We start from the raw sequence: 9,161 nt of genomic DNA on the forward strand, positions 1-9,161 counted from the left end.
TACCAACTTGTTTGTGTTCTACTCAATTACTCAACAATTTGTAAATAGAAATCTCTGACAGGACCTTTACAAACAGTTATGTTAAAGTTACATGGACATATTGGTTGTTGAAGTAGTGAAAAAACAAAACCATATATGTGAATAAAAAAGCTATAACATATTGTGTATAATGGCACTTGCAAAAAATTTACATTAAACAGATGAGATTATACTTTTTTTTCTAAACTGATATGTAGAATATTTCTGCCATGACACAACATCCCACAGCTTTCATTTCAGTCGAAAACAAAAGGTGCGTCTGTTTAAATTGCAGACAATAAAAAAATAAAAAGTCTATGTACAATATTCCCCATCTACAAAACATTATAATTAAATATGTTTTATTTATCAATAAGAACAGATTGGTAATTTACTGTATTTTTTATTTATCGTGAAGTGCAGCATTCAGCAATAACAGATGCAAGCCAAGCCCTGTACATAATGGCATATGGGACTGGAGGAGGGATACATGCCTCCCACACCTCATGAATACAGCACTGCTGAATGCAGGCAGCAATGTATTCATCTGGGTGGATGCAGGTTATTCAAGTAACAAGGAAGTCAATGTGCAAATTGCAGAAAAAAAAAGTTGTTCCAAGATGTAAATGACCCCTCAGGTCTTCCATAGTTATGTGTGCCTTCACCAATCTTATTAACTCTTTGTGCTTGCAGTAACATGTTGGTGCAGTAGCGTTAAAAGCTGGAACATGTGACTGGCGCACTGGAGAAGTGGCGGCACACAAGCATCATGCATGTGTGACCATGTTTAGCATATTCAGATCTCAGAACTTTCATTGACAGCTATTGCCCATGCATGAACATCAAATAAGATTCGACACTGAATTAGCAGTTCATTTTAGGATGATGTATAGAAAATTATTGTGTATGCATGCGCATGCATGAGCACTTGCTTCAATGGCAAATTGAAGTGGGTTTCCCTTCATTATTATTGTTCAGTAGCTGGTATTGCTTGATTATTAAAACTGTGATTGGTCCTTTTCACACTAATAACAGCAAATGGTGTCAACAATCAACATAAAGATTTAGGGAATGAAGTTTTGTAGTTAATGATTTCATTACTTTAAGGCTAGGTTATAAATACATAATTTTGAGGTTACTATATCAAAGTTTTCTCTTAAGTTACACCAGTGTATTAAGTGGTTAGACTGGTGCTCATCAACAAGGTTAGCCAGAAATATGTGAGTAGGCTTTTCATTTTCTTGCTTTTGTAGCTTACCTGAAAGGAACCCCATGCCCAGTCTCCCACAGCCTCTCTTTCTGAATTATTAAGTTCCAGTATATTGTGAATTATTGTGAGTTATTAATGATCTAATAATTTATTTTTAAAAAAACCCAAATTAAAACCTTGCATGGCCCCAATGACATCTCTGTATAAAGACAGTCCAGTGTACCAAAGAGGTATAATGCCACTGCAGCCTACTATCCCTAATAACAGGGCACACGTGTAACCTTCTTAATTAATCAGAAACATTTGCTGATGATAACTGAAAAGGGAGACACACATTCTATCTGTACTAGTATATGATATACATTAAGCACTGCAGTACTTCGAAACTACTAATTGTCGTCTTATGGAATGGCATTTTGGTACAGACATTTCCCATGCACCTTTGACAGATTACGGTTGAAGCACAGCTAACCACCTATGGCGTGAGGATTGAATCAATAAGAAAAAATCATATATATAACACACATTTTTTCTTCAGACAAATACAAAGAAAAAAACAAGATATGCAAGAATGTTTATGGGTCCTTCATGAAATATTTAGCATAATACATTTTTTCAGACTCATAGACTGTGCTGCAGTATAAGGAGGCTGTAGAAGCAGAATAGAGAGGCTATATCCTAAATGGGGTGAGCCCCCATGGGATTTATTCCCTACTCCTATTGTTCATAGGAAGTTAGTAGGCTAGAAATACTAGCACTGATGTACAGTTTGCTACTGTGTGTGGTCCACTTGAGTTCTCATGTAATGTAAACATGGGGGGTGATGGTAAATCTGTACCTCCCCATCTGGTCAGGAGGGATAGGTTGAGTATTACATTTTTAAAATATAGTGCAGTACTAAGCTGATCCAGATCTCTGTCTGTTAACCTGGAGGCTGACAATGTTCTAGCCTTAATAATCATCCCAGAGAGCCATATTTATCATGTAAGGATAAATAAGTCAATGGCTTTAAGTTATGCTGGTGTTAACCTGAAACCTCTAAATCAGGGGCCCCCAATAGGGATGTAGCGAACTGCCGATTTGGTGTTCGCGAACGCCGTTCGCGAACACCGGCAAAAAATGTGAACGTTCGCGAACAGTTCGCGAACTTCGAACACCCGCTAAAATCGTTCGAATCGAACGATCGAAGGATTTTAATCGTTCGATCGAACGATTTTCATTCGAATCGAACGATCGAAGCATTCGATCGAATGCTTTTCATTCGATCGAATGCTTACAATCGTTCGAACGAATGGAAATCGTTCGATTTTTAGCGGTCGAAGGAATTCGAATGGTCGAACGAATTGTATTCTAATCGAACGCGAACTCAAAATGCGAACGTCGCGCGACGTTCGCGAACATTCGGCGGACGCGAACGGTCGAAGTTCGCGCGAACAAGTTCGCCGGCGAACAGTTCGCTACATCCCTAGCCCCCAAACTTTCTTACCCGTGAGCCACATTCAAATGTAGAAAAAGTTGGGGAGCAACATAAGCATGAAAAAAAGGTCCTGCAGATGCCAAATAAGGGCTGTGGTTGGCCTCTGTGTGAACTGGCAGCTTACAAGAGACTCAATTTGGAGTACACATAGTTTCTATGCAACCAAAAGTTGTCTTTAAACCAGGAATTGATAAATAAGCACCTGCTTTGTGACCACTGAGAGCAACATCCAAGTGGTTGGTATGCAACATGTTGCTCATGAGCCTCTGGTTGGGGATCACTGCTATAAATCAAAAAGAACACCAAACATTATTTAATCCAGGAGTATATGAATAGAAGATACAGTACTTTGTATAAACTATTTTTTTTACACAAATAAATACTTAAAATGAACCCACTGTCAGGAGCACTCTGGCAATGAGAGGGGTTAAACCTACCCGAAGCTTCCACCAATCAACTGCTAGGTGAGGCTTTTTAGAGACCTTGCCTTTGGTAGCTCGTTGCCTGAGCAAACAGGTTTTGTGTTTTGAATTGGGGGTGTTGTGGAAAGCTTGTTTCAGTTAGTCAGTGGATTCCAGCTATCAGTTAGTATTGGACGTTGGCCTGTCTGGTTTTGATTTTGTGTTGATCTCTGGGCACCACAGGTTATGGCCAGGCGCTTTTCTATTTTCTGCTTCTCTTTAATCGCATGTACTGCACTATTGGTTCCCCCCTTTTGTATGATCCGGCTATCTTACCGACTACAAATCTGTCTCACCCCTTAGTACCGCTCCTCCTCCCTTGCATATGAACCAGCTTTTCTGACCATTCATTTGCTCCCTGTTTTCTCATCAACGTCTCTCGCTCTTTGCCTCTCTGGCACTGCTGTGAGTTATAGTTCTGCACCCAGCGATACTCGTAAGCAAGGAGTTGGGGCTTGCTAGTACAATTCCTGGCACAGTTGTGAGTTATAGTTCTGTACCCAGCTATACTCGCAAGCAAGGATTTGGGGCTGCTTAATATAATAAACAAGGGAAAGTTGTGCTCACCACTAAGTTTTTAAAACATTAAGTGGGGGTGCAATGAGGCTGTGACCACAACATTCACATAGACAAATGCACAAGGTCCTCTGCACTCAACCCATTATCAATATATTAAGGACATTTAAACATTTTGTGCCTTAAGCTACTAAAAATGCCTTACCCTTTAAACAAAACAGGGATTGTTTGCAATATATATATATATATATATATATATATATATATATATATATATATATATATATATATAAAAAGTTATCCCTGGTACACTCCTACACTCAACTTGCATCTGATTCATTAAAAATTTTATTGCTTCAATATACATTTTACAAAGGGACTAAGTTATACCCACAACTTACTTGTTGCTTTCAAAGTAAAACTCCCAAATTTGGTTGCCCTTTTATTGGCCACCAGTGGGATCACCTGATGAGCTCTAAATGTTCTTTGCTGCTATCTACCTCCACCAAATGCGGCCCAGTTAACATTACATGTAATTTTTTAAGAGCAACCACAAAGGAGGAGCCCAGAGCCCTTTGCGCTGCTCTCCCTGGTTTCTCTCTTCTCAGTGCGCCCCATGGTGGTCCATACCCCTACCCCATTAAATAGAGGGGACTCCCTTTAACCAGATTATGGCGCACACTGCCAAACCATTGCCATTGATCTCTGAAGTGCTAACTGTGCTTCTGGACCCAAAACCTTCTCAATGCCATCCTGTAAACTGCCATTGAAAATATCCAAACCAATGTCTGAGAAGTGCACTCCATCCTGCCCATACCATACAATCCTTGGGCAATCACCCAATAATCCATATCACTTTTACATTCCCTGCATACACTTTGTAACAAAACATAAATGTTAATGACAAATAACTTTTTTCATCTAGCTGCAACAACTTAAATACTTGGGTCCCCCTTTAAATATCAATTTTTTTGGCCTGATATAGTGCTTGAAACAAGTGGAAGTTCATCCCTAGTTTCTTTATTTGCTTCTCTCTTTTGGCTGCAGAGGTTGCTGCTCATCTTAAACAAATAAATACTTGGTTACAGTTCATGGAATACAACACGATTGTGGAAAAGAGAATGAAACATACTCGACAGAATAGTCACGTTTGCATTTTTTTGTGGAATAGAAGTTTTTGCACAAATGAAAATCACATTCTTTTTCAATTACAATGAAAATCCTGACTGGGTAAAAATAAATGAACAAAGTTGCTTGAAATCTTTAGAAACTCCGAATAATTTCTATTGAAACTCAGCAGCCTTTACCGGTCTTATATGAGGTTTTCATGCATTTTTCCAGTTAAATAGAATTTTCTTGAGTATACTTGCAAGCGTTCTCACTGTGTTTTTCTCAAATTGAGGAATAAAACAATCTCAAATATTGAAAAATCTGCTCCTTTGTGTCCTCAAAAAATACATAAACACAGTAGTTTTACCAAAATCATTCTATTACAGACATTACAATACATGTTTATTTATTTTAGCATGCAGAAAATGCTCATCTATTGTTGATGCTAAACACATATTTATGAAAAACTTTATTTCATCAGCTTGACCTCTAAGAGGATATTAATATATACAAGTGTGACACATTTCTAAAACCTTCAGTGGCTCATGGGCCTAGCAGATATTTTGCTTATCTGTTGTTCCAAGTGCAAATACCAATTATAGACCAGTTTAGGACTAGAACTGTAATATCACTTCACCTCTAACATTTTGTTTTCTCTTTGCTATCTTTTTTCCCTTCTCCTATGGTAGAATGTCAGACTGTCTCTGAACTGGGAGATCTAATTTTGAGATGACTTTTAGTGAATATTTTTCCTTTATCTCTCTTCACTTCAGCTCCAATATTGTGCAGCTGTTTTTATTGCACAGTTAACCCTATAAATGGCAGGAAGGTTTTGTGTTTGAGGTAATGCTGGCTGACAAGAGAAAAACGTCTGCAATGCAAAATTGTTAAAACAAAATGATAACAATATTCCACGAATGTAAGTTACGCTTTTTCCTTAGTTATTGAAAAGCGTCTGATACAGAATACAGCTGGGGACCTGACATTCCCCTTTAAAGGGTACATTAAAAAAAGAACCACTGACTATTTGAGGTTTCTATAGAAATATATTGCATAAAATAACCTATATGTTTTATGTATGTACAGTATGCTTCATCTAAATGGGTCCCAGAACTGAACTAATGGTATCAGTATAATGGTAATAGCAAATAATAGATAATATACATAGGCTAGCACTTTATGATGTCTGTTTGCTATCGTAAGTCCATTTATGCGTGGGTGTGATCTCACTTTATTTAGGAACAGCCTGATGGTTAGTGCGAAGAACATAGGTGAGAGATTACATTCTTGTCGCATACCGTTTCCAGGAGAGCCTATTAGATCCTTATCAATAGAATTTTATGCATTTAAACAAATATGTCCAATTTACTCTGTCAAATGTGTTCTTTGCATTGGTGGAAAGCAATAGCAGGGGTTTGTATTGATGTTTGGCTATATGCATAATGTTTATACTGTAAGTCAGTTGGTTTGGCCTCTGGTGAGTTTTCAGGTGAGCTTTGTTGCCACTTATTGGAGTTCAGGTAGTCATCTTTCTAGGGAAAGAGAAAAAAGGGGGAGAGGTAGGAATGTGGGTGGAATTGATTGGGGGGTTAGTTGGAGGCTGGAAAGCCTTAGGGAATTTCTTTGTGAGAAAGAATATGCCTATGCTCTCAGGTGGTTAAAAACCACACCTAGGGAAGAACCAATAATTGCATTTGGGGGATGTTTCTTGCATGTCCTTTAAGAGTTAACCGGAGAAGATTTGGGTTGGAGGCCTCTATCATTCCCCTTACCCTATCACAGACTCCTAAACTAACTCTTTCTCATTGCTGGGAATAAATGAAACATCTGCAGAGCCTGAAAAAAGGGCAGATTTATCAAAATGTGATATTAGAGCTCACCGTAAAAAAAATATACTTTACTGAATATAAATCTGCCCCTTAAAGGAGAAGGAAACCTAGTCGGCGCAAAAACCCTCCCCCCTCCCCTGTGTTGCTTCCCCTCCCTCCTCCCCCCTGGCCTACCAGTCCCACTGGGCAAATGCCCCTAACTTGTTACTTACCCTTCTGCGCAGGTCCAGTCTACGGAGTTCACCGACGCCATCTTCTTCCAAGCGATCTTCTTCCTGCTTTGACCGGCGCATGCGCAGTAGGAGCATTTTGCCGGTACGATCTACTGCGCATGCGCCAAAAGTCACAAAGTGAAATCGGATAACTTTGTGACTTTTGGCGCATGCGCAGTAGATCTGTACCGGCGAAATGCTCCTACTGCACATGCGCCAAAACGCCGGTCAAAGCAGGAAGAAGATCGCGTGGAAGAAGATGGTGCCTGTGAACTCCGTGGACTGGACCTGCGCAGAAGGGTAAGTAACAAGTTAGGGGCACTTGCCCAGCGGGACAGGTAGGCCAGGGGGGAGGAGGGAGGGTGGGCAACACACGGGAGGGGGGGAGAGTTTTTGCGACGACTGGGTTTCCTTCTCCTTTAAGGTTCTGTGCGCCAGAAAGAGCAAAGGGCCCATTGGAAAAATCCTGGTATGCCAGGAGGCAACGATGACACTGTAAACAGCATGAAATGACAACCAAAAGTGTTGAGTACAAATGTAAAACAATCCTTTTGTTTTTATAAAAAATAAGTGTTTGTGTCCATCGCCCTATAAATACTGTATGCTTTTCTGTGAGTTTACTATATTGGCTTCATACACTATATGCTGAATCCTTGCATGCAGTCACCAAAGTCACACCCTCCACTATTAGTACAGAAAACATTGTATTCAATTAATTATATATTGTGTGAGAGAGGGGAATACAATTCATATTTTATTGCTTTATGTTGCTTTTTTATTCAAAAGCAGCAAAACAGAATGTAAAACAGATTTCTGAATCATTGCTATAGTTGTTCTTGTGGAGCTGTATGAATTTCATTATTATCCAAACAAGCAGCATTCATATTTTCATGATTGTGTCCATTCTGAATTGCATTAACACTTTTTCCAGAAAACCATTCTTCCACAGTGTCACACTTTTCCATACTGGCATTATAATAAATAATCACTCATGAGCACACATTCTTTTTGTTATTCTTCTTAACAGATTTATGCTATATATATGTCATATTCATAAATTCTTAGACATTACAACAGTAAATTTAAAAATAACAGCAAAAATATGGAAATTATATCTGTTTAATGTAGTGGGCTTGTCCAGTATTTGCAGATCTCAGGTAATGGTCCAGCAGGTGGTGAGGCAGCAGGAGAGGAGGATCTGTAGCCTTCAGGGGCAATGGGAAGCCTTCATTGTCCTTTATGTATGGCTAATTATGAAAGGTAAGAAAATGCTCTGCCAGGTCACACATATATTAATTTGCGGACAGCTTGTTCATTTATCAGCCCATCATCCAAACATTTCACTCTTTCACTGAAGATGGAAAAATTACAGCACATACAACAATCACAGTGCCTATACTCTTTTGTAGCGGAATTTACCCTTTTGCTTGCACAATGTTTCCTATACAAACTCAACACTGTCTTCACTAGTGGCGTTTTGCTTCGCTGAAAAATTTGTGAAACGCCGAAAAATTTGTGAAACGTATTGAAGTCAATGGGCATCAAAATAATTTTTATATGCGCGACTATTTTTTCCAACTGCATTAAAGTCAATGGGAGTCCGAATAATTTTGACAAGCTACAATTTTTATTTGTGCGACTATTCTGATGCGCGACAATTTTACTTTGTTTTTCGAATTCGAATTTTCATCACAATTTTGCGAATTTCTTCACTGGCAGTGAAACCTGAAAATTTGCAGCGAATACATGCCTGGCGCATATTCGCCCATCATTAGTCTTCACCTCTGCTGTGGCCATCTCCTTTCTTAGAATGTTTACCTCTTCCTCTCACATCTTTGAATCCTGACTTTTTATTTGCTATTAAAGGGGTTGTTCAACTTTTAATTAACTTTTACTGTGATATAGAGAGTGATATTCTGAGACAATTTGAAATTGGTTTTCATTTTTTATTATTTGTGGTTTTTGAGTAATTTAGCAGCTCTCCAGTTTACAATGTAAGCAATCTGGTTGCTAAGGTCCAAACTACCCTAGTAACCATGCATTCATTTGAATAAGACACTGGTATATGAATAGAAGAGGGCCTGAATAGAAAGATGAGTAATAAAAATGTGTAGCCTTAGAGTTTTTGTTTTTTAGATGGGTCAGTGACCCCCATTTAAAAGCTGGAAAAAGTCGGGGAAGGTGACAAACATTTCAAAAACCAGGACCGCAACCAGTGGCATAACTAGATATTACTGGACCCACGGCAAGTTATTTTTTGGGCCCCCAAAATTTCTAGAGGTTGACTTGTTTTCCCAATTAAAATTATACATGAATTAGGGCCTTGTG

This window comes from Xenopus laevis, chromosome 7L (assembly GCF_017654675.1).
Source record: "Xenopus laevis strain J_2021 chromosome 7L, Xenopus_laevis_v10.1, whole genome shotgun sequence".
Classification (NCBI taxonomy): domain Eukaryota; kingdom Metazoa; phylum Chordata; class Amphibia; order Anura; family Pipidae; genus Xenopus; species Xenopus laevis.